Source organism: Cotesia glomerata, linkage group LG3 (assembly GCF_020080835.1).
Source record: "Cotesia glomerata isolate CgM1 linkage group LG3, MPM_Cglom_v2.3, whole genome shotgun sequence".
In the NCBI taxonomy this organism is placed as follows: Eukaryota; Metazoa; Arthropoda; class Insecta; order Hymenoptera; family Braconidae; genus Cotesia; species Cotesia glomerata.
This window is the reverse complement of record NC_058160.1, coordinates 1,652,198-1,678,945: the sequence shown is the minus strand read 5'-3', so window position 1 is coordinate 1,678,945 and position 26,748 is coordinate 1,652,198. Positions and strand designations below refer to the sequence as shown.

At 26.6% G+C, this 26,748-nt stretch overlaps 1 protein-coding gene across 2 annotated transcripts in view; it reads left to right on the top strand.

The window, feature by feature from the left end:
- Window positions 1–15,050: 15,050 nt before the first annotated feature.
- LOC123261084 (box A-binding factor-like) overlaps window positions 15,051–26,748 on the top strand; it is a 36,798-nt gene continuing 25,100 nt past the window's right edge. The window contains exon 1 of one of the 2 annotated variants that reach the window (XM_044722569.1): window positions 15,051–15,443. The gene's annotated coding sequence lies outside the window, so the exon portion shown is untranslated. Of the gene's footprint in view, window positions 15,444–22,107; window positions 22,282–26,748 lie in introns of those variants that run through there. The other variant, XM_044722570.1, reaches the window with a different exon arrangement.

Below are 26,748 nucleotides of genomic sequence, written 5' to 3'. Positions count from 1 at the left end.
TGATAATCACTCTACTCATATCTGTCAATAAAATATTTATAACTATTGACACCATGCACCTCACGCTTTTTTTAAAATAAAATACATTTTTTTTATTTACACTATTATTAATTTATATTTATTGAAATTTTTAACACTATTCTTAATTTAAATTTATTTTCTATTTTTTAGTTTGGTTTTCTATAAAAAGCGTGTTTTTAGTTTTTTTAAACTATTATTTTTTCATATATACATATATTTTTATTTTTATTTATTTTATTTATTTACTTCCCAAAAAGATAGATATACAAAAATCGTACATATAAATCCTAAAGAGGAAACACAATGTTCCCTGTGCATAGGTTCGGGAAGAGTTAATAGGCATATATGGTTAATTTATCATATGTGCCTATTTAACAAAATATACTTAGTATTGAAAAATTTGTACATTATTTATAATAGAAAAATATAAAGCGAAAACATAGAATAGCACCAGAAACGTGCAAGTTTTGTAAAAGTTATAATTATTATTCTTCATACGATTAAATACTATTATTACGACTAGCGCAAGTGACATATCTTTTATTCGGTTGCTAGTTGTTTCTGACTGGACGTCAACCATATTTTAATATTATTTTTAGTTTTTTTAGTAAATGTATGTGTATTCTTTATTTCATTCGGTAGCTTATTAAAATATTTAATTGCAGTATACAGTGGACTGCTTTGAAATTTAGTCTTCGTTATTTTAGGTCCTTGGATTATTTTGTACCTAGATCTATATATATATATATAAAATATATGAAAAATTGATGTGGGTACTCAAATGAAAGATCTCGATGATTGTAATGTCGGGGTGAGCTTATATATTTAAAAATGTCAATAGTTCACAAGATACAATGTCATTTCTTAATTACTGTTAGAAATAACTACTAAGGTATTGTTTAATTATTGTTTATTGATACAAAAGGAAAAATAAGTATATTAATTAATATTAAATTAGCTACACACTGAATTTAACTAAACAAACAATATTAAACGAGGTTAAACTGACAGAAAAAATAATGTTAAATTATTTGCAATAAAGTGACTCTAAATCTGAGCGCTGTGTCTATGAACAATTAGTCTGCTATGTTACGGCTAATAACTTATTAGATCCTTGTCAAACTGGGTTTCGTGAGGGAATGAGTAAGCAAACGGCATTGCTTCGATTATGTGACGATATACGTGCTGGAATCGATGAGCGGTTAATTACTACAGCAGTGTTTTTTGACTTTACAAAAGCATTTGATAGTGTTGATCATTTGCTACTACTGATGAAGCTACGAGAACTGAACCTTTCAGAGAGTGCACTAAGGTGGTTTCATTCGTATTTGACGTGCAGGCGTCAGGCGGTAAAAAATGAGGATAATGTCTCGTCATGGAAAGAGCTGACTAGTGGAGTGCCTCAGGGGAGTGTGCTTGGACCGCTGCTGTATGCACTGTTTGTTTCGGAGCTTGGTTCTGTGATAGACTGTAAGCATATATTTTATGCTGATGATCTAGTGATCTATGTTATTAGCAAAATGGAAGGAATTGGACAGGCAGTGGATGGGCTGAACGCTACGATTGTGAAAATTGAAGATTGGTGCCGTCACAATCGGCTCAAACTTAATGAGGCTAAGACAAAAGCTGCTATTTTCGGCAGTCGGCAACATGTTAGCAGTCCAATTTGTCAGAATGCACCTAGTGTGCTCGTAAATGGAGTGCCTGTTGTCTATGTCTCCACTGTCAAGTATCTTGGTGTTCTCTTAGACAGTACTTTGTCTTGGCATGACCAAGTGGTATCTACTAGCCAACAAGCGATGAGTTGTCTTGCTCGATTGAAAATGAACAGTAAGGTGCTAAGTGCTTCAATGCGGAGAAGACTAGTTGCTGCTCTGATATTGCCTATATTTGATTATTGCAGTGCTGTATTTACAAATATTTCGGGGACTTTGCAACTTAGGCTCCAGCGGAAGTTCAATGCTTGCATCAGATTCATATTTGGAGCTCGGCGGTTTGAGCACATAACACCTTACAGGAGGAGACTTGGATGGTTGACGCTCCGAAGTAGGCGTGAGTTTCTAATTTTGAGTCTGGTGTATAAAATGCTAAATATGCAGCATCATAAGTTGTTGCATTCGAATTTCAAAATATTGCTTGATGTCAGGGGTCGTGCTGAGCGTAGAAATCAAGTTCTGCATCAGCCTGCCTGTAGGACTGTTGCCTATGAAAATTCATTCTTGTTGACTGCAGTGAGGGAATGGAATCAGTTACCGAGTGATCTTGTGGCCGTGAATTCTTCAGCTGAGTTTCAGACGTTGTGTTACAAATTAATTTTTGATAAAGACATTTGAACTAGAGAGTCAATAATAATAATAAGTGTTCATTTACTTATATGATTAAAATGTTATTCAAAATGGTTTCTAATTTTGTATTCAAATTACTATTTAATTTTGTATTCAAATTACTTTTTAATTTTGTATTCAAATTACTTTATAATTTTGTATTCAAAGTACTTACTCACTATATAATACTATTAAATTTCTACGGCCTTTAGGGAACGTCAGTTCTAGGGCCGAATGTCTTCAATAAATAAAAAAATAAAAAAAAATAAATCTGGACAATTGACACTTGATGGTGAAAGAGCTCAGCTCGACTAACTATAACAGAAAAATTATTAGCAGTGTTCCCAGAAACTTTTGCTTGTCTGATCGACACAGTGCCGTCAAATTATCGGATCTTCTGAAAAATTATCGTAAGCACAAGAAAAAAATTTTAAACTTAAGTTCTTGACTAAATTTACATAGTTTAAATTTTTTTTATGCCAAAATATTTTCATTTAAAATTCGGATATAAATTTACTCTTGAAAAATATTTACAAAAAAAATGTTTCTTCATGAAATGAAATCAAACAAAAAAATAATCAATTTTATATATTGATTCATATTAATTTATTAAACATTAGCATAACAAAATAAACTGTGTAGGGCGATAGGGCACCCGCGGGGTGCTGCATACTTTGAGCAGGTAATAAATGAAAGTTAACCCGCATGGATAAGAATGAAAATCAAACATATCGAAAATTATCGTACAATTACCGTACAAGACTCATTTTATCGTAACTTTTCGTCACATAATCAAAGTCGGATGTACGATCGTATAATGCTTCAAATTATGTGACGTTTACGATAATTATGTGACGGATGGGAACACAGATTATTAGTTACATCTAGCACTCTCAGTACTCAGTATACTCCCACTACTTCATTAAGGGTCAAGGGGTAGTGGAAACATTACCAGGTATACTGAATACAGGACTTTACAGTGAACTGTATACTATACAGACATGTATACATATTTAGGTATACTAAGTACAGTGACGTTGTCCTGTACAACTTTTCTCTAAAATAAATCTAAATATTAATTCTAACAATTACACACTAAAAAATTTTGCGTCATTGCGTCAAAAAATTTTGTGTTAAATATTTAAAATTTTTTTGTGTTGATTTAACACCTTTCTGTGTAAATTTACACAAAAAAGTGTTAAAAATTTAACACAAAAATTTTTAACACAAAATTTTTTGACGCAATGACGCAAAATTTTTTACTGTGTATTGATATTTTTCAAGATATAAACTCATTTCGATGTTACACTCATCGAGACCTTTCATTTAAGTATCCACATGGTATTTTTCATATATTTTATATATATGGTATTTGTGAAATATATAAATATATAAAATATATGAAAAATTGATGTGGGTATTCAAATGAAAGATGTCGATGAGTGTTATGTCGGAGTGAGCTTATATCTTTGAAAATGTTAATAGTTCACAAGATATTTGTTAAATTGCACTGTACTTTCTTAATTATTGACGTTTTTAAAGATATAAGCTCATCCCCATGTTACACTCATCAAGAGCTTTCATTTGAGTACCCACATGCATTTTTGATATATTTTTCATATATAAATATATATAATATATATAAATATATAAAATATATGAAAAATTGATGTAGGTACTCAAATGAAAGGTCTCGATGAGTGTAATGCCGGAGTGAGCTTATATCTTTGAAAATGTCAATATTTCGCAAGATAATAGGTCATTTCTTAATTATGTATCGAGAGATGCATTTTCGAATGCAGCTTAAATACTTGTCATCATAAATTGGCTATTAGTGTTAAAAGTACGAATCTAAAACTCGTTTTCAAAAAATACTTTTAACTACTATTTTGTAAAATATTTTTTTTTTTTTATTCTAGTTCCGACGATAACTATACTTATACTAATTAAAAATCCGTCATTTTTTTTGGAAAGGGAAACTTCAGCGCCATTTTTCTAATTAAAAAAAATTTTTTTTTTGTTTTGATTTTCATTTTTGTGTAGTCGATAAGTAATAGAATTAGTGTAAAAAAAAATTGAAAGCATTAGTCATTATCTTAATATAGAAATAAAATTTTTAAAATAGCTTAAATTTTAGGCCGCTAGACCACCGCTCCTCAAGCAGGCGCAAAATTTATTTAGAAAAAATTGAGGAGTGGAATGATAAAAATGGGAAAAAAATTAAAAACGAAAAAATAAATTTTTTTTTTTTCTTAAATTAAAAATTTATTATTTTTTTTTGATACAAAAAAAAAAATTTTACCAAAGATAGTCACAAAACTCCATGCGATACCAAATTTGTCTAAAAACATGAGCAATCATTTTTATTGATGATTATTATTATTATTCCTAACAACAAGAAATGTGTTTGATAATTATTGATCATGTTATTGTGTAAATATATGACAGTAAATAGGATAATTATTTTAACTTTAATATTAATCGATAAAATACATGTTTAAGCATGAAATATGTAATTAACAATTAAAGCAAGTAATTAATTTTTTTATTATAATTATATTGAACTTTTATAGTTGATAGGTGATAATTGTTATTGAGTATAACTATTAAAATAATTACTATTAGTTGTAATTACAGGTTACAAGTATCTAATAATTATAATTATATTATACATTTAAAGTTATTATTATTCTCTGTCAGATTATCTGACAGATTTAATTGGATATTAGAATTTAGATTATTAAGTGTGAGATGTAAGACATTAGTTTTTATAATTGTTACATAAATATATAAATATATTAAATGATTTAAAAATTTTTTTGGTGTTTATTTTTATATTCAAATTTATTATTTTTATTTTGGGAGTTATGATTTAAAAAACACGTTAATTTTTTTCGGATATATTTGAATTTAAATTATTTTGGATGTATTTTTTTATATAAAAAAATATCTACATATTTATTTATTTAAAAAATGTATTTTTACCGAAAATTTATATAAAAAATTTTTTATTTTATTTATTTATGGTAATTATAATTATTTTTATGAATTTTGGATGTTTTTTCGCTAAATTTACTTCTAGACGGTTTTTAAAAATTTTATGTGTAAAAAATATATCTAAAATATATGTTAAAATACATATTTTTGGTCAAAAATCATATAAAATATATAAATGTCTGGATATTAATTTTTTTGACAGTCAAATTTTTAAACCCAAAACGAAATTCACCAAAATTAATAATAATTATGAAAATTAAGTTAGCTGATATTTAAAAATTTCTATTTTTTTTATTGAAAAAATTATTACAAAAAAATAAGAAAATTTCACTTGTAAAAAACTTGAAAAACTCTAGTGCAATTTTTAAAAAATATTTTTTTGTTACAATTTGATGAATGAAAAAAAAAATTAGAAACTTCTGCTAACTTTAGTATCAATAATTCCCTATTTCTTGAAGATTTTCATGTTCTTGCTTTAAGAACAAATTTCACCATTCAAAATCCAAAAAAAAATTATTTGAATTCATTTTAAAAAATATTTGAGATTTATTTTTTTTAGTATTTTTTAAACAAGTCGGTAATATCTTCAATAAATATTACAAACTAAAAAAATTGCAAGGTAAAAATAGTAAAGTGCTTCATTAAAAAATTATCCTGATAAAAAAATCAATTTTATTAAAAAATTGAACCAAAAAAATAATTTTGAAGAATTTGGACATTTTTAATTAAGTGGAAAAATTCTTAAATTTAGAAAATATTTTTAGATAAAAAATTTTCCTCTAATAAATTTAATTTTCTTATCAATATAAAATTATTAAATAAAAAATTTTTTATATTTTTGAATTCTTCTTTAAAACAAAAATGAAATTTTAAAGCGAATATTTTAATTAAATCTAGTTTTTTTTTGTGCATTACTAAAGTTATTAAAAAAATTAATTTAGCAAATATTGTTTCCATAAAAAACAAAAATACGGACCAGATTGATGACCTTAGACACTTAAAATTTTTCTTAAGCTAATAAATCCAAATGGAGTTGATTCAACAATTTTTTTGGCCGCTTCCAGGACTACTATCTTGATTATTAATGATTGGTGAACATTCTGGTAACTAAAAACATCATTAAGTGTAAAATAATTAAAAACATCCATAAATATAATTAAAAAAAAAAAATTGAGTAACAAATTGTTTATTTTATTAATAAAGTATATAAATGTCGCATTATAGTAGTACAAACTAAAAAGAAAAGTTTTATTATACATATTTGTAAATGTTATCAGCGGTGTTTACACTGCGTTGTCAAGACAACAAACCGCGATAAGAGATTTTAAAATTTAGAAAAAAAAAAAAAAGAAATAAAACTATGATGAGTTCGAGATCTAACAATCCCGAGAGCCGTTGTTATTCTGCCGAAAAGAATAATTCAATCATATGTATACAGAGATATTTATTTATACAATTATAAAAAGGAGCTTTAAGTTTGAATGAGAGGGAATCTTTTATGACGTCGTTAAATAATTATTGACGATAAAACCAGTTTTGTGTAATTATTAATTATAATTACATGTTTAAACTACAATAAACTAGGAAAGATTTATTAGAGTGTGAATTTAGAGATCATAAACCAGACACGTGTGTATTTAATTAATACTATATACTTCAGGAACATGTAATGAGTTAGTGATCTCTTCTTCTTAATTTAAGTATAATGATAGAAGGATTTATTAACTATTAATAATTTAATTTATTTGAAGACAATTATTTAATTTATTAAATTTTAATAAATATTTTTCAACATTCAATAAATATTTATTTAGGAGGAAAGTACATTTATTAATAGTTAATAAGTATTTATTAATAGTTAACAAATATTTATTAACAGTTAATAAATATTTTGTTGAGTGAATTTGTTTCGCATGCAATGTCATATGATATGAAGATTGCTTATAAACAAAAATCATCTTTATAAATTATTCGCATTAATTATATTACATTATAATAACGTTTATTGTAAAATACCAAATTATATCACAGCTCATAATTATCTTTTATATTTTTAATTATTAAAAACGTTAATTTATTTAGTGAATTTAATTATTATCACGTATTCTAGCTGTAGGGTTACAAAAAGTGTCAAAAGAAAATTGCTATTTTTGCTTTTTATTTTAAATAAATTGTAACGTCCACGTTTTCAAAAGTATAAGTATCTAATTTGCCCCCGGCTCGAAATTTGCTCGCCGGAGTCCAGGGTCATAAACGGGGATTACATTATCAATAACAAAACCCTTCATTTTTAAATAAATCAAAAAAGGAAACCTCTTTATTGGCCTGATCATATTAATAAACGATATAAACAATATAAGCAAATTAAACAATATAAACAATACATTAGAACAACAAATATCAAAAGCTTAAGTGATAATATGTACAAACTTGATGTCAAATTTAACAATAATCGGACATATCGTTTCTTTTCCCGTTTTCTGTGCCACCTGGTGGCTAAACTCTGTCTACTATCTTTACAAAGTGGTAATCCTACCGATGGATACACCCTCAGTCGCGGCCCTACTTACCCCTAATCCCGTTTGGGTGCTTGGAAAGCAACCCTTTCCGGCTACGCGGTGGCCAAATTTCCCCCACATGGTCAAGTCAGCACTTTCATCCGGTCGGTTCACGATACTTACCTGGGCCTTGGTCAGACTCCAGGTAGAGTATCATCCTCTGGAATTACTTGGTGAAGAGTATTCGACCGAGTAATTCTCCCGAGAAAGAATTGCTTGCTTTATCGAGCCAAATTTTGGCGTTTATCATTTTTCCCCCAACTCTTTTGTAACGAACCGGAAGGGTCGTTTTAGACACCTGTCCGGTGTCCGCGAACTAGCATTCAAAAATATAGTATATTACACATCTAGGGAAGTAAAGTAAGAAATGTCTCAGATCACATGTAATTGTTGGCCGAGGCGAAGCCGAGGTCAACAAACATGTGATCTTAGGCTTTCTTATTTACTTTCCGAGGAGTGTATACTATTTTTTTGTCTGACGAAGGCGGAAAGCGGCAACTTAGAGTAGCGCAGCGGGACGAAAGTTGCCACTTTCCGCCCGGAGGGCAAAATAGTATATTACACCCCTTGGGAAGGAAAATAAGAAAAGCCTCAGATCACATGTAATTGTTGGCCGAGGCGAAGCCGAGGTCAACAAAAATGTGATCTGAGGTTTTCTTTTGTACTTCCCAAGGGCTGTATAATATTTTTTTGTCCGAGGAAGGAGGAAAGCGGCAACTTTGTTTAGCGCAGTGAGACCAAAGTTGCCACTTTCCGCCCAGAGGGCAAAAAAAATATTTATTTTTGCTCGACGGGCAGAAAGCGTCAACTTTCGGCCCGCTGCGCTAAACGAAGTTGCCGCTTTCTGCCTTCGTCGAGCAAAAAAATAGTATACACTCCACGGGAAGTAAAAAAGAAAGCCTCAGATCACATGTTTGTCAACCTCGGCTTCGCCTCGGCCGACAATTACATGTGATCTGAGACATTTCTTACTTTACTTCCCTAGGTGTGTAATATACTATATTATTTTAATCGTAATTTCCTTCATTCTCTATCCATTCGTCTCGCCAAATTCTAAGTTTTTATTTTCGAAACTTAATTCTTTATTATTTTAATCGTAATTTCCTTCATTCTCTATCCATTCGTTTCGCCAAATTCACAATTCTTTATTATTTTAATCGCAATTTCTTTCATTATATATCCATTCGTAGATTTTCCATACTAAATTGTCCTCGGGACTTATAAAATCTTCACTTACCTAATTTATTTCTTACAAAAATAATAATCGTCATTTCTTTCGTTTTATATCCATTCGTTGATTTTCCATACTAAATTGTCCTCGGGACTTAGAATAATTTTGCCAGTCTTTTAATTTCTTTTACAATTTAATCATACCTTCGGTAATAATAATATAAAATTACAAAAATTAAATAATAATCGCCGCACTAATAACAATAATTGTTTCTATTAATTTTCAAATAATTAACTAAAATACTCAAATACAAAAAGTAAAATCTGCGTCATAAAATATTTGTTAACAGTTAACAAATATTCATTAACCATTAATAAATATTTATTAACAGTTAATAAACTGTACTTAATAATCACTTAACTGTTAATAAATATTTGTTAACTGTTAACAAATATTTATTAACATTTAATAAATCGTATTTAATAAATAATTTATTAACTGATAATAAATATTTATTAAATCCTATGATGTTAAAAAATCATTTATTAACAGTTAATAAAGTTTATTGAATATAAACAAATCCTTCTATCAGTGTATATTACTTATTCCCCGTGTAAAAATGATATGATATCATTATGACGCTCATAATGAATCTCATATTTTGACACTAATATGAGATTCATATAAAAGCCATACACGGAGAGAATTTAATGGTAAATACAACTATCCGAGTATTGTAGAAACAGGCTTCTTAGTATGAATGATTGCAAGAACTATCCAAATTTTTAACTGAACCATCCAGATAGTTACATTTACCATCTGGATAATAATTATTACCATCTGGCTGGTAAACTTAATCAAAATATATGTTAACCGCTAAAATCATGTTGATTGTATATTCTACAATCATGATGGTAATTATTACCATCGCAGCTAGTAATATGATTAGTCACTATGTGACTACCGTGACTTGTGAATTATAAATAAACAAAAATTTCGATTTATTAAATAATGACTTTTGTTAAATTGCACTGTACTTTCTTAAATATTGACATTTTTGAAGATATAAGCATATATTTTATATATTTATATATAATATATATAAATATATAAAATATATGAAAAATTGATGTGGGTACTCAAATTAAAGGTCTCGATGAGTGTAATGTCTGGGTGAATTTATATCTTTAAAAATGTCAATAGTTTACAAGATACAAGATCATTTCTAAATTATTGATATTTTTAAAGATGTAAGCTCATCCTGATGTCACACTCATCAAGAGCTTTCATTTGAGTACCCACATACATTTTTGATATATTTTTGATGTATACATATATATAATATATATAAATATATGAAATATATGAAAAATTGATGTGGGTACTCAAATGAAAGGTCTTGATGAGTGTAATGTCGGAGTGAGCTTATATCTTTAAAAATGTCAATAGTTGACAAGATAGCAATTTCAGTTCTTAATTATTGACATTTTTTAATATATAAGCTCATCCTGATGTCACATTCACCAGGAGCTTTCATTTGAGTACCCACATGCATTTTGATATATTTTTCATATACATATACATATATAATATAAATATAAATATAAATATATAATTATAAATATATAAATAAATATAAATATATAAAATATATGAAAAATTGATGTGGGTACTCAAATGAAAGGTCTCGATGAGTGTAATGTCGGGATGAGCTTATATCTTTAAAAATGTCAATAGTTAACAAGATAAAAGGTCATTTCTTAATTATGTGTCTAGAAATGGAGCATTTTCGAACGCAGCCTTAATACTTATCATGATAAATTGACTATCGATGAGAATGATATGAAACCTTGAAAAGGCGGAAATTCAAGTCAAAACTTTTGCAATGACACTAAATTTCACAAAAAAAAAACCGATTTTATCATATGACTATCCTGGAGACAAAATTTTTGTTATTCTCTTAATAATATAGATATACTTTTTTCAATACTCACTCTTATGTCAAACATTAGAATGTTATTATATTCTGACTCTAAAATCGAAAAAATTTAGTTTTTTATACTTCCTGTTTATTTTTTTCATGATTGCAATCATTATGATTTTAACTATCTCCAATGATAAAAGTTACCATCTAGATGATAAACCGTATTATTATCATTGTGGGAATTAATATATACTGATTGTACTAATTACAATCGCCGGATAGTTGCATTTATCATCTTAACTTTGTAAAAGTTAATAACCATCCTGGATAGTAGAAGCTACAAAATAGGGATGGTTACCGTTAACATAAAATTCTCTCCGTGTATCAATACATTTGAAACCTGTAATAAGTAAAATACTTATGGGACGACTTTTTTTTTTAACTAGATTATAAAATTAGTATTTTTCTTGTTGGAGAAAGAAAATTTCTAGTAATTTGATTATGTTTTATTATAAAATTTGATCTACACGGATCGGTCACATGGGGATTCGTTACCAATCCATAGTGACAAACGCATAATTTTATACTGAAGTCATAATAGTATCTGCGTAAGCTCATGATGGAATCAGGCTGAAATTTTTAAAATTCATTATGATATTGTTGCCTTTTATTCATAATTCAAGAAAAAAAATTTTTTTTTACTGTTGGAAATTCATTAGGATAGTATCTCTATGATGATATTAACATAATTTCATTATGAAATCATATTGAATTGAATTCAAAATTTAATGATGGTCATATCTGCATAAAATCATAATGATATTGTTAGCCTTTTTAAATCGTGATATAAAGTTATTGAGTCATAACTATATACAGGAAATAATGCAAAATAATTATATTAAAGAAATTTTTAGGACGATATAAATTGTTTTCAAAATAAAAAATTAAGAAAACGGTTGACCCTGAAGGCCATTCCTGCAACTTCCCGCCAACTCTATACCTAAACGCTTGAAATTGCACTTATGACGTTTTTGAGCTCATAAATACAATTTGTGTGTTATTTTAAGCTCTTCGAGCTCACAAAATAGCTTTTGTATGCTTTTGAGCTCTTCGAGCTCAAAAATTTGATAGAAGTTTGATAAAACACTATTTTATGAATTTTCAAATTGCATTAACTTTTGAATGAATGAACCGATTTTCACGCGGTTGGTGGCATTCGACGCAGTTTCTTAAGCTTCATAAAGAATATTCAAGTTTAAATTGATAAAACGAAAAATTTCGGAGTAATTCCGAAAAAACTTTTTTTTCGGTTTTCTTTCGTTCACGCTATCTCTCGAACGAATCAACCGATTTTGACCGTATTAGTCGTGATCGACGTGGTTTTTCAAGCTCAAGGGCGGATTAGTTTTTGGAGTTGATCGATATAGCCGTTTAAAATTTATTCCAAAAAAACCACTTTCGAAAAAAATTTTTTTCCGATTTTTTTTTAGATTTCTCAAAATTTCTCAAATTCTATTGGTCTAAATCGATTCAAATTCATAGAAATCTAAGTTTGAGGGAACTCTTTAGAACGCCATTTGGTAGATTTCGATCGGTGCAATCGTTCAAAAGTTATAAGCGATTCACATACTTACACACACACACACATACAGACATAGTGACAACCTCGCGGGGATAGTCAGGGAAGCTTCCTGTGACCTTCAAACGTCGAGATCTGATGAAAACTCGATTTTTGCAAAACGGGGTGAAAACAATAACTTCCTGATTTTTGAAAATCTTCGATTTTCTTAGCGGGACGTTAAAACTTATTATGTTAAGACGAAAAAATTTTTTCAGTTAAAAATTTTTTTTAAACCAAGATAGTCAATGTTTTTCTAAATATTCTTCCAAGTTAAGAAAGTCAAGGACGAAAGTTAAGTAGTTCAACAGTATAGTGCATGATAAAAATACTGTTTTTCTCAATTGTTATACATTTCCTCTGATTAACAGAAAAAATGAAAATTTTACTAATCTACTTAAAAAAGATTCGTTCTCACAGGTATTTTACTTATTACGGGCTTCCAAAGTATTGATGTGGCTCTTATATGAATCTCATATTAGTGCCAAAATATGAGATTCATTATGATATTTATTATGAGCTTCATAATGATATCATATAATTTTTACACGGGTCTCATTACGTTATGCATTATCTATTGTACTGATGCAGACACTTGCTATAATCTATCTATAATTAACGATTCACATTTTAATCCGTATTTTTTCACCGAAAATCGGATTTTATTCCATAAAAAATTTTTTATATATGGCATACACATCTTATATGCCATATCAAAATTTCTGATGGCCATATGGTCTGATATGAACATACATAACACTTTTTGATAAGACCATATATGTCCTTATATGAAAATTAATTAGATCATAACTATCAGATCATATATGGCCATATCTGGAAACTATATATGCCCATATGAGGCCATATCAATCAATGTATATTAAACTGGATATGGCTATGAGTCCTGGTGTGTTTTGATATGGCAAATTGCCATATCAGAACATATATGGTCATATCAGGATATATAAAATCTGATATGGCCATATATGTGCAGATATATGGCCTGAAATAAAAATTATTCTTATCAAGATATATCAGATGATGTATAGTCATATAAAAAATAATCAATGCATATATTAGGCCATATAAAAAATCATGTATGCATATATTAGGCCATATATGGTCATATCAGGATATATCAAGCTTAATAATGGCTATATATATCCTGGTGTGTCCTGATATGGCTAAATTATATGTCAGAAGATATGTGACTACAGTAAAAAATTATATATGCACATATTAGGCCATATATGGTCATATAAGGATAATTCAAATCTGATATGGCCATATACGTGCAGATATATGGCCTGAAATGAAAATTATTCTTATCAAGATGTATCAGATGATATATGGCCATATAAAAAATCATCTATGCATATATAAGGCCATATCTGGCCATATCAAAAATAATCTATGCATATATTAGGCCATATATGGTCATATCAGGATATATAAAATCTGATATATGGCCTGAAATAAAAATTATTCTTATCAAGATATATCAGATGATATATGGCCACATTAAAAAATTATACACGCATATATCAGGCTATATATGGTTATATTCGGGTACAAGCTTAATATACATCCTGATATAGCCAATTTACATACCAGCAAATATATGGTCATATCAAAAAATCATATAGGCACATATTAGGCCATATATGGTTTTATTAAAAAATTTTTTCACGGGGTACTTTATTAGTTTGTCATACTTATTTTATTTTAGAGTTGTTTATTTATTAATTAGTCAAACTAATTAATAATATAATCTCTAAGATTAAGTTTTAAATTAATAGGTCGAGTTTGTTTTTTTTTTCTACCTGCTTAAGAAATAGATTTTTTTTATAATGTAAATGTATATATTATATTGAACACAAATTTTTTACAAATAATTTTTTATAAATTAATTTTCTAAAGTTAAAATTCAATTGATGATATTTTTAGCTTCCCGTGAAGTAATTTCTTTTTCTGTAAAATTCACTGACATATTGGGCATTTTTTAACAAATCACGAAATTTTATTATTAATTTTTATTACTAACTATATATACAAAAATGATTTAAAAAAAATACAAAGATTTTAAAAACAGTTTTTTAAGTTAAAAAAAAATTACAAATATTCAGAATACTAGTAAAAATTTTTCTTTATAACTAACTTTATTTTTTTCTGCACTGTACTTTAATTCCAATTCAATTTATAATGAATTGCCAAAGTAAAAACTCTCTTTAAAGATAAAATAATTTTTTTAAATCTCAGAATTAATACATTAATAAAAAAGTGATTAATTAAAATTCTTAACAGAAGAATAGAAATGTTCTAGGCTAAAAAATCTAGACTAATTTGATAGGCAGATAAACCTGAATTTGAGTAATAATTACAAAAACAAATACTCCACCATTTAAGTAAACGTTAACTGTAAGTCCGCAATGAAAAAAAAAAAAATAAAATAAGTGAACAATAAATTATTGGTCGTCAGTAATAAAAATTCTAAAAAATTATAAGAACGTGATATCAAAATCAGTATCTAGACGGCAGCATCGTCGTTATATTAACACCTTGGATCACACCTGTGTCAAGTGGGCATTGCCGTCTACACTACAAACATACAGAAAACGCTGGCAGAGACTTTTTAGTCGTCTACAAACTAAGTTACTGTAATTAATAACCACCTTAAGTTTCAACAGTGCTCACTCACAATAACTAAATTTAAAATAATTAAAAACTATATTGACCTCTATAAATCCTCCCGCTGAATCAACACCCGTAGTGTCACCTAAAACAAATCTCCGCGGCTTTTGAAATAATTATTAATCTTATTAGTCACAAGGTGAGTCGAATATTTCATATAAATGCCTAAATTTTTAATTTAACATCAAAATTAATTAAATAAATTACCATTAAATATTTACACTCACTGAATAAATATTTTTCATTTAATTTTTTTTCATTCCGATTCGATACTCCCGACTCACGTGTATTGGGCAATTAATTATATAATTAAACTTTCCGATTTCGAGTTTTAAGCATCAAATTTATTACTATAAGGTTTTTTCATCAACCACGTGACCAGAGCCATTAAATTGCGTTTATAAAAATAATTAATTATTTCGTCCATCATTAGCGCAAACGATAAAGTAAAAAATAATTTTTATTCTATTCAACTTTTAAAAATATCTTATATTTGGGTCACATTTTTTTTCCATTTGTTCAGGAGCTCATGTGTGTATAATACATTTTTTTAAATATCAATATTTATTATTATTAGTTATTAAAACTCTCAATATGTATCCCAACATTTTTGGTTTAAATAGTTTTTTACTATTTTATATATACATTTATTTAATGTTTAACAACACACTTCTGGTCATATACCTGCGCATTAATTTTTATTCATCGTAGAATAATATAATGCGCGAGTTTTATTTTCAAAGAGGCCCAGACATTTATATATACTTTTTTTTTAATATGTGTGAATGTATTTATATTAAAAAAATTTTCTTTTCCTTATTTTTTAATAATTTTATATAAAAAGTGTAGTTTAGATTTTTTTTAATTAAAAAAAATAAGAATAAAATTTTATTTAAAAAAAAAAATTTTTTTTTTCAATGAAAATTTTTTTATAAAATAATATTTAAAAAAAAATTTTTTTTAACTTTTAAATAATGATAATAATATTTTTTTCTCATCATGATTCTTAAATATTTTTATATAAAAATGGTAGTTGAATTTTTTTTTTAATTAAAAAAAATAATTTGTAAAATTAAAAAAAAAAAAAAATTTTTCTTTTTCGACCAAAATTTTTTTATAAAATAATATTAAAAAAAAAATTTTTTTTAACTTTTAAATAATGATAATAATTTTTTCTCTTCATGGTTTTTAAATATTATTTTATAAAATATATATATAGCTCGGGGACAAGCTGTTTAAAAAACACACTTAATATCGTCGCACATTTTTTGACTGACTCGCGACTAAATATTAATCCGTTCACCTGATGGTACACTTAAAAGTAAACTTTATTAAATTTTTTTATTCGTTGTACAAGTATACTTACTCGTGTATACTTAAAAAAAAATTGGCTTTAATCACTTATTTCACTTATATTACTCATTACTCATTGGCTATAATAAACTACAAAGAAAAAGAACAAAGTCAAAGTCACCTTACTATTATATTGTATTATAAATCCCAATAAAAACTCCAAGCCAAAGACAAAACTTTAATCGACGTCAATTAATTTGTGAGTATTAAATACAAGGTATTTAATAAATTTAAGAGCGTGAGGGCTGTAATAAAAAAATTACAGAGGAATAATTTGGAAATGAACGTTCAGGTATACGGCTGATTTGAAACTATCCGTCGACCAGAAAGACGTGCGATAGCCCTCATCACCCAGATAATATTTTATTAATCATTAAACACATATTACCGTTGCTGTATATATAAGATAATGAAGAATAATATCAGGCAATAGCGATAATAATGTTTGTTATTCATTAATTATTATTGATTTTATTTAAATATTCCATAATAATAGATATCAGAGGATTCATTTCGGCTGTTTCACGTATTTTGTTTTTTGTTTTTCCTCGTAATTTTGATTTTTTCCGATGCCGTCGGACACGATCGTCTCGTCAGTTCATTAATTAGCGTTACTTGTTCTTATTGTGTTATCGTGGAAAAATTTTTATCAATAATGTGTATTGAAATATTAAATACTACAAAATAAAAAGCTCTATTTGGCAGCTGAAAAAGAATTTTTTAGTTAAAAAACTCTTATGTTCATTACACAGAAAGAAAAATCCGAACAAAAACAGTTTCACTGTAAAAAATCGCGCTAAGTCCACGTTCATAAGACTATTAAGAAAAAAAAATTTGTTTTTTTCTTTACAAAAATATATAAAATTAAAAAATTAAAAAATCCAAGTAACCGATATGATTGTTTATGATTTTCGGAAATTAAAAAAAATTTTGTTACAAATTTAAAAATTAAAAAAAAAATTTGGAACGTATTTAGTGTGCGCGGTTGCAAAATATTTTACTTTTAATGAAATTCGTAAAATCTATTTACTAGGACTTTAAAAAAATTGAAATACACAATGACGCACACCAAGTACGTTCCAAAATTTTTTTCTTAATTTTTAAATTTATAACACAATTTTTTTTAATTTCCGAAAATCATAAACAATCATATCGGTTACTTGGATTTTTTAATTTTTTAATTTTATATATTTTTGTAAAGAAAACAAATTTTTTTCTTAATAGTCTTATGAACGGGGACTTGGCGCGATTTTTACAGTGAAACTGTTTTTGTTCGGATTTTAGTATTTTTGTAATTATAATAAAAATTTACAATTGGTACCAACTTAAATCTCGCGTTGGTTGCATTTTTTATAGCAAACTATCCCCTTGAAACTACAGTTTATGTAAAAATAATTCCAGCGCACCCTGGCGGGTGTAGATGCAAGCTGTGAAATATCTTTTTTACCTGTAGTTTCCCATCTAATGAAGGATTACTATGCATTCTCGAATTATTTAGTCTGTGGCAGATCACTTTGCCCATCGAAAAAAAGTCAGGATCGAAATTTTTGCGTTGCTATAGTTTGTGCTGATTAAATTTAGTAATTTCAATTAGATTAATTGTTATAAGTGAATATAATTAATTAATAACAGTCAAATAAAGTATGAATTACTGTTATAATGTACAATTTAGGAAAAAAAAGTACCGTAGAATTAAATAAAATTTTGCAACCTCAAAATACCGTTCTGCTTACAGTAAACATAGTCGGTAGTCTGGCGCTCCGTTTACAGCAGATTTGAACGGAACTTGGCACCAGATTCTACCGAATCTGTGGATTTCTTGACTGGAGAACGAAATTCTTGGCTCAAGAAAATTTGTCGGGTGCCTGGAGGAAGACCGAACCCGAGTCAGAATAATGAACCTACATAAGCCTACATGAACCTACATGAGCCTACAGGACAATTTTTAATTGTTTCGATCGATATTTTTATCTTTAATTGTTTCGATTGATCAATATAACCTCGCAAAATACACTTATACCAATATTAAATAGTACAATACAAATAAATTTAAATAGTAACTAAAAATTTATTGATAAAAAAACTTAAAAATTCAATTTATAAATTGAATAATATCAATCAAAACAATTGAAAATTATTCTGTAGGCTCATGTAGGTTCATGTAGGCTCATATAGGTTCATTATTCTGACTCGGGAAGTTGTGTTGGCCGAAGTTAACATTTTTCTTTAAATTCTATTCCTGGTGGAAGTCATTTTTTCTTAATTCTATCATAAATACTTGATACAATAAATTTTTATATTTGATCAAGATTTTTAGATACTTTAGGGAAGCAGCGCCACCTACTTCAGCTGAGAAAAAAATTTTCTCACCTTGAGAAAATTTTTCTCGAGAATATTTGATACCCAGTTTATATTATTTTACCGTGCAATTATACATATTGAATGAAAAAAAATGATGAAATATTATTTGATCTTCCCATTTGACATGTTAATCAATAAAAATATTAATGAAAATTTACTTCTATCTTTATATTTAATTTTTTGGAGCAAGAGAGAAATTTTCTCAAGACAAGAAAATTTACTTCTATCAAGAACTAAATTTTTTGGAGCTTCGAGGCTGAATTTTCTTAAAACAACAAGATTTTCTTGACTTAAATAAATTTTCTTGGATCAAGATACGTATTTCTTAAAGCAAGAGAATTAATTTTGTTGGAATAAGTGAAATTTCTTGTGTCAAAAAATTTGTTTTTTTCGCTTAAGAAAATAATTGGGAAGAAAAATATTTTCTTGGCTCAAGTGAACCTTTTTTTCTGTGTAAAAAGCCACGAAATAAAAAAAAAAAGTAGAAAAAATTTTTTTTGCAATATTTATACACGATTTACTTTTTATACATCTATCTAAAAGTAATTTTACAAATTTTGTATAAATAATAATAATAATAATAATAATAATAATAATAATAAAAAGTCTTAGTCTAGGAAAATTAAATAACATAAAAATTCAAGCTTATTTTATAAGCTCTTAGATGAAATTTACAGAAATTAACCAAGTTATCGCATTCAAAAGTTATTTCGAAGAGAACCTGCAGAAATTTTATTTTTTGCATATTTTCAAATTTTTGAATTGCTCCTATTTTTAGACTAATTTAGTTCATGCTTGCAATTGACCTAGAAATAAGTTTAGTTCAAAAAATAAGTTTCATTAGAATTTGTTTAGTTGATAATTCTGGACTCTAAAGTTGTAAAAAGTCGCGTTATATCGTAGATATATATAAACTTTTGAACTATAAATATTTTTTGAATCATATAGATTCATAAGGACAAATTCAATAATTAGATTTCTAATGAAATACTAAAAACCGAAATTCATCCACAAATATAATGGAAAAATTCACGTAAAAAAAATTTCAGGAAAGATTACAATAGTAAAATCGTAATTCTGGACTAGACGTTCAGTATCTTAATTTTGATAATTTTACACTTGAAAATTTATAGAGAGACATTTTTTAAAATTCTTAAATTGACTACTTTTATATACGCATTCTTACGATGTCACATTTATTGATAGTTTTTTTTTTTTATAAAGCTTAAATAGCATTTTTTTATATATTTTTAAGATTTATTACTATTGTATTTCAATTATGGGTTTATAAAATATACAAAAATAGATTAAACGTTAGCTATTAACAATATTTTTTCGATACAAATAATTTTCACGGAAAAATATTTTGAAATAAAAAATTTCATGACGTCTTAAAAGTTGAAGTAAGAACTTAGACATTATCTTGATAATTACCAAGTTTAATTGCTTTTAAAATAATGAAAAATGTTTTTTTTTTTTTTTTTTTTTATGATATTCATTATGATAATTTTGTCAATAACTTCAAATATTTGAGAAAGTTTTAATTACCTCGTTCATTTGTCTGCCGTAAATTGTAGGGAAAATCCTTTAAAACCACTCAAATTTTAGATTCAATCTTAATTCTCGGCACAAATTTATTTTAAAAACAAAGCATTTGTTTTAGATTCAAATCAGGGGAAATTTACTAGAAAATTCATTGAGGAGAATTGAGTAGAGGTATTTTTGAGCAGAGGTATTTTTTGTATGTGTGTAAACAGGTCATGACTAATATTTAACTAATACATAAAGCGTAACAGATGTTTTCGGTCTTGAATTTGATTTTCAATGAATAGAAATACATATGGTCTCTAAATTTCAAATGTTTCAATTTTCGTTTAAATTTTCTTATTTAAAATTTATTTTTACGGTATAAAAATCAAAATTTTATTTCAAATCAATGACCTTAATTTTTTCTGCTCTACTTTCAATCAATTGATGCCTTCGAAAATAATAAAAGTTCAATTTATTTCGATAAAAATATTTATTAAGATAAAAATAATCCTTTTTATAATCAAGAAAATTTTTTTCTTGATTGAAAAAAATAATTGCTTAGATCAAAAATATTAACTTATCTCTAACTCATTTCAAATTTTTTCCAATGACTTTAAAAAATTTTTTTCTTACCTTAAAACTAATTTGTAAAAAATTTCAATGTTCAAAAATAATAAAATTTATTATTTTTATTGCCTAAATTTTTTTATTAAGATTTTACAATTAATTAATTTATTTTTACAAAAATAACTAATTTATTCTAAAAAAATAATTAATTAATTTCAAAAAAATAATTAATTAATTTTAAAGAAATAATTAATTTATTTTAAAAAAATAATTAATTTATTTAAAAAAAACAATTAATTAATTTTTACAATTAATTAATTATTTTTTACAATTAATTAATTAATTAATTTTTAAAAAATAATTAATTAATTTTTATAATTAATTCATAAATTTTTACAATTAAATAATTGATTTTTACAAAAACAAAAATTAAAACCAAAAATTTTTGAAAGTCAAAAATAAAAAAAAATGTATTTAATTAAAAATATTTCATTGAAAATAATTTAATGTAGAGTATAAAAGTTTTATATAATAATTATTTGATTTTTATTTTAAAATATTCACATATGGTCGTGATGTATATATTAATGTATCTAGCAAATGTTTGTGCATTAATCAATTACTTGTTCGTATTATCACAGACTATAGTGCTCTGAAATATTCGATGTAGTGTGGTTCTGCGGCTGTACAATAAAGACTATGTCTCATTACTACACACATATAACATGTAACATTTTCGGTGTTTTAAAATTAAATAAAAAAATTACCTGAATTTTTGAGCGCCATTGTAAATTAAAAATTATAAATCACAGTGCAAGGTAGCTGTCGTAGTAATATTGAAAGAATTTAAAAAGTGAAAATAACCAATTATTTGACAGCGTGTGCTTTATAATTAATAAAATAAAATTTGTGTAAGTTAAAGCTATTATGATCGTCCGATAACTAATGTGCCATTGTCGTGTACTTACATTTATTGACGTAGAGGATAATTAAACACTGTGGGCAGCCAAGTGGATTTTAATGCCCAGGGGCATTATTAGACTCATGCCCAGAATTTACTTTTAAACATTTTTCTTTAAGTACTTTACAAATGTTACACCGTAAATGTTTAACCTATGACAATTTTTAGTGATTTAAAGTTTTCACTTTCATCGGTGTAGATATAAGTATATATTATTATTATTGTTTCATATATTTTACAGTTTTTTAGACAGCTCGAATTTTTATATTTATTTTTTTTTAATTTTTAAAAAAATTTAAAATTTTATCCACTTAATAAAAAGTTGTCAATTTAAAAAAAAATTATTAATTTTTTAATATTTTTTTAAAGATAGAATTTTTTTTGCCTTTGGAAATAAGTATAGAACTTATTTTGGATGATTATAAAAAATTTTGAAATTTTTTTATAGATCGACTAAATAATTATTGATAAAATTTGATATCAAAATTATTAAAATTTGATAAAATCAAAGTTTTGTCAATAAATTTTGTGTACTTATTGTACAATGGATTAAAATGAGTAAAATCGGTCCGAATGTTTGCGAATATACACAGAAAGAAAAATTTCTTGACTGGAGAACAAAATTCTTGGCTCAAGAAAATTTTTGGGTGCCTGAAGGGAGACCGAAGTTGTGTTTTGGCCAAAGTAAAAATTTTTCTTGAAATTCTACTCTTGGTGGAAGTCATTTTTTCTTAATTATATCATAAATACTTGATACAATAAATTTTTATATTTGATCAAGATTTTTAGATATTTTAGAGAAGCAGCGCCACCTATTTTAGCTAAGAAAATTTCTCTTGAATATTTGATACCCATTTTATATTATTTTAGCGTGCAATTATACATATTGAATGAAAAAAAATGATGAAATATTATTTGATCTTCCCTTTTGACATGTTAATCAATGAAAATTTACTTCTATCTTTATATTTAATTTTTTGGAGCAAGAGAGGAATTTTCTCAAGACAAGAAAATTAACTTCTATCAAGAACTAAATTTTTTGGAGCATGAGGCTGAATTTTCTCAAAACAACAAGATTTTCTTTACTTAAATAAATTTTCTTGGATCAAGATACGTATTTTTTAAAGCAAGAGAATTAATTTTGTTGGAATAATAAGTGAAATTTCTTGTGTCAAAAAAAAATTTTTTTCGGTCAAGAAAATAATTAGGAAGAAAAATATTTTCTTGGCTCAAGTGAACCTTTTTTAAAAATTTATTTGACTCCCGATAGAGTTATACAGTCAAACTTATTCAAATAATTTTCCAGCTGAATCGATTTTTAATGATTTTTTCAATTTTTTTTTGGTTGAAAAAATTTTTCAGAGATAAATTTTGAGCGTTGATCATAAAATAACTTTTATAAATTAATAACAATTTTTAACTTCCCGCTAAGAAAATCGAAGATTTTCAAAAATCGGGAAGTTATTGGTTTTACCCCGTTTTTCGAAAATCGAGTTTTCATCAGATCTCGACGTTTTGAGGTCCTAGGAAGCTTCCCTGACTACTCCCGCGAGGTTGTCACTATGTCTGTATGTATGTGTGTGCACTGATAGAAGGATTTATTTGTATTAAAAAATATTTTTTGCCCTCCGGGCGGAAAATGGCAACTTTCGTCCCGCTGCGCTAAACTAAGTTGCCGCTTTCCGCCTTCGTCGGACAAAAAAATAGTATACACTCCTCGGGAAGTAAATAAGAAAGCCTCAGATCACATGTTTGTTGACCTCGGCTTCGCCTCGGCCAACAATTACATGTGATCTGAGACATTTCTTACTTTACTTCCCTAGGTGTGTAATATACTATTGTTAATAGTTAACAAATCATTTATTAGATACCACTTTTTAGTATTAAACAAATATTTCTTAGTATTTAAAATGATTTGTTTGTATTTAATAAATCTGATATTCATTTATTAAATATTAATAAATCTTTTTAAATACTAAAAGATATTTGTTAACGACTAAAAAGTGATTTCTAATAAATGATTTGTTAAATATTAACCAATATTTTTAACTATAAACAAATCCTTCTATCAGTGTGTGTGTGTGTGAGAGTATGTGAACCGCTTATAACTTTTGAACGGCTGATTCGATTTTATCGCGGTTGGTGCCATTTGAAAGGGTTTGGCCAAACTTAGATTTGGAGTATAATTTGGACCGATTCGGATCAGTAGATTTTGAGAAATCTTAAAAAAACTAAGAAAAAAAATTTTTTCAAATGTGTTTTTTTTTTGATAACTTTTAAACGGCTCCACCGATCAATTCCAAAAACTAATCAGCTCTAGACAATAAAAAATCACGTCGATCGCCACCAAACTGGTCAAAATCGGTTGATTCGTTCGAGAGATATCTTGAACGAAAGAAAACCGAAAAAAGTGTTTTTTTCGGGATAACTCCGAAATTTTTGATCCGATCAATTAAAATCTGAAAATTACTTATGGGTATGATAAAACTGCATCGAATGCCGCCAACCGCGTGAAAATCGGTTGATTCATTCAAAAGTTATTGTTGTAACTTTGGAGCAACATTGTAATGTAATATTATTAAATTTCTACGGCCTTTAGGGAACGTCAGTTCTAGGGCCGAATGTCTTCAATAAAATAAAAAATAAATAAATAAAAGTTATTGCGGTTTGAAAATTCCAAAAATAGTGTTCGATGAAACTTCTATCAGACTTTTGAGCTGGGAGAGCCCAAATGCATAGAAATATTATCTCTTTGAACTCAGTGAGCTCAAATTATCACATAAATTATATTTTGAGCTAGAAAATCTCAAAAATGTCATTAGTACAATTTTAAGCGCCCAGGTATGAAATTAGCGGAAAGTTTCAGGGATGGCCTTTAGGGTGAACCGTTTTTCTAATTTTTTTTTATCTTCGTTTAAAAATTCTACCTGTTCATCGAATATAAAATTTATATACTTCTCGTTTATCAAAATAAAAAAATACAATTTGGCTAAATTTGTAATCTAAAAATTAGCAACTGTACCAAGTATTTAAAAGGTCAATGTTCTTGAATTTTTGGACAACAGTGCTGTTATATTAGATATTTAATATTATGTGAGATAAGATATCAAGAGAATACATTACACCCTTTTCATTTTATCTTAATAAATTAAAGTACCTGTTTTATTGATAAAACACAAATAAGCATACTGCAGTTTTCAAAAATAATATTTTTCTTTCTCTATTAGAGTTCAAAATTTGCCGCAGTTTATTTTATCTCAAAAAAAGCAAAAAGAGATTAAATTAAGAAATAAAATTACTACTTAAATATTAAAACCTAAATTTTTTATTTTATTGTCTATACTATACTACGGTTTATATCATAGTTTGCTCTACTAAATAAAAAATATTACACGGAACTAAAACGTACTGAGAATAAGTTATAAAATAAAATTTTCTTCACTTTATTTGCTCAACACGACACTTCGCGTAACATTATTAATCATACCATACACGATGAAAAATATACATCCACATATCTTTTTCTCTCTTTCTATATATATATATATATATATTATAAATCGTCACACCTTCAAATCCCTAGTATTGTAAATTTTAGTGCAATTACGTTGTAAAACAAACGTCTCATAAAATCTTTTTAAAACTACATAAACCAACATAAAACACTCAGCACACATTGTCGTCTCTTTGTTCTCTTTTATGAATTTCAGCAATTTAACATTATTTAATTTAAACTAAAATTTTAATTAATATTAATTATGATTACAAACAGTTAAAAAAAATTATAAGTTTTTTAATTATTAAAGTACTAAAAATTATTAATTTTCATTTTATTTTTTCAATATCAATATTTCATTTTCCGCTCATTTGTTATTATTATTATTATTATTATTTATACAAATTTTGTAAAATTACTTTTAAATAGATGTATAAAAAGTAAATCGTGTATAAATATTGAAAAAAAAATTTTTTCTACTTTTTTTTTTTATTTCGCGGCTTTTTACACAGAAAAAAAGGTTCACTTGAGCCAAGAAAATATTTTTCTTCCCAATTATTTTCTTGAGCGAAAAAAAAATTTTTTTTGGCAGAAAAAATTTCACTTATTCCAACAAAATTAATTCTCTTGCTTTAAGAAATACGTATCTTGATTCAAGAAAATTTATTTAAGTCAAGAAAATCTTGTTGTTTTGAGAAAATTCAGCCTCGAAGCTCCAAAAAATTTAGTTCTTGATAAAAGTTAATTTTCTTGTCGTGAGAAAATTTCTCTCTTGCTCCAAAAAATTAAATACAAAGATAGAAGTAAATTTTCATCAATATTTTTATTGATTAACATATCAAATGGGAAGATCAAATAATATTTCATCATTTTTTTTCATTCAATATGTATAATTGCACGCTAAAATAATATAAAATGGGTACCAAATATTCTCGAGAAAAATTTTCTCAAGGTGAGAAAATTTTTTTCTCAGCTGAAGTAGGTGGCGCTGCTTCCCTAAAGTATCTAAAAATCTTGATCAAATATAAAAATTTATTGTATCAAGTATTTATGATAGAATTAAGAAAAAATTACATTCACCAAGATTAGAATTTCTCGAAAAATTTTTACTTCGGCCAACACAACTTCGGTCTTCCTTCAGGCTTCCGTAAATTTTCTTGAGCCAAGAATTTCGTT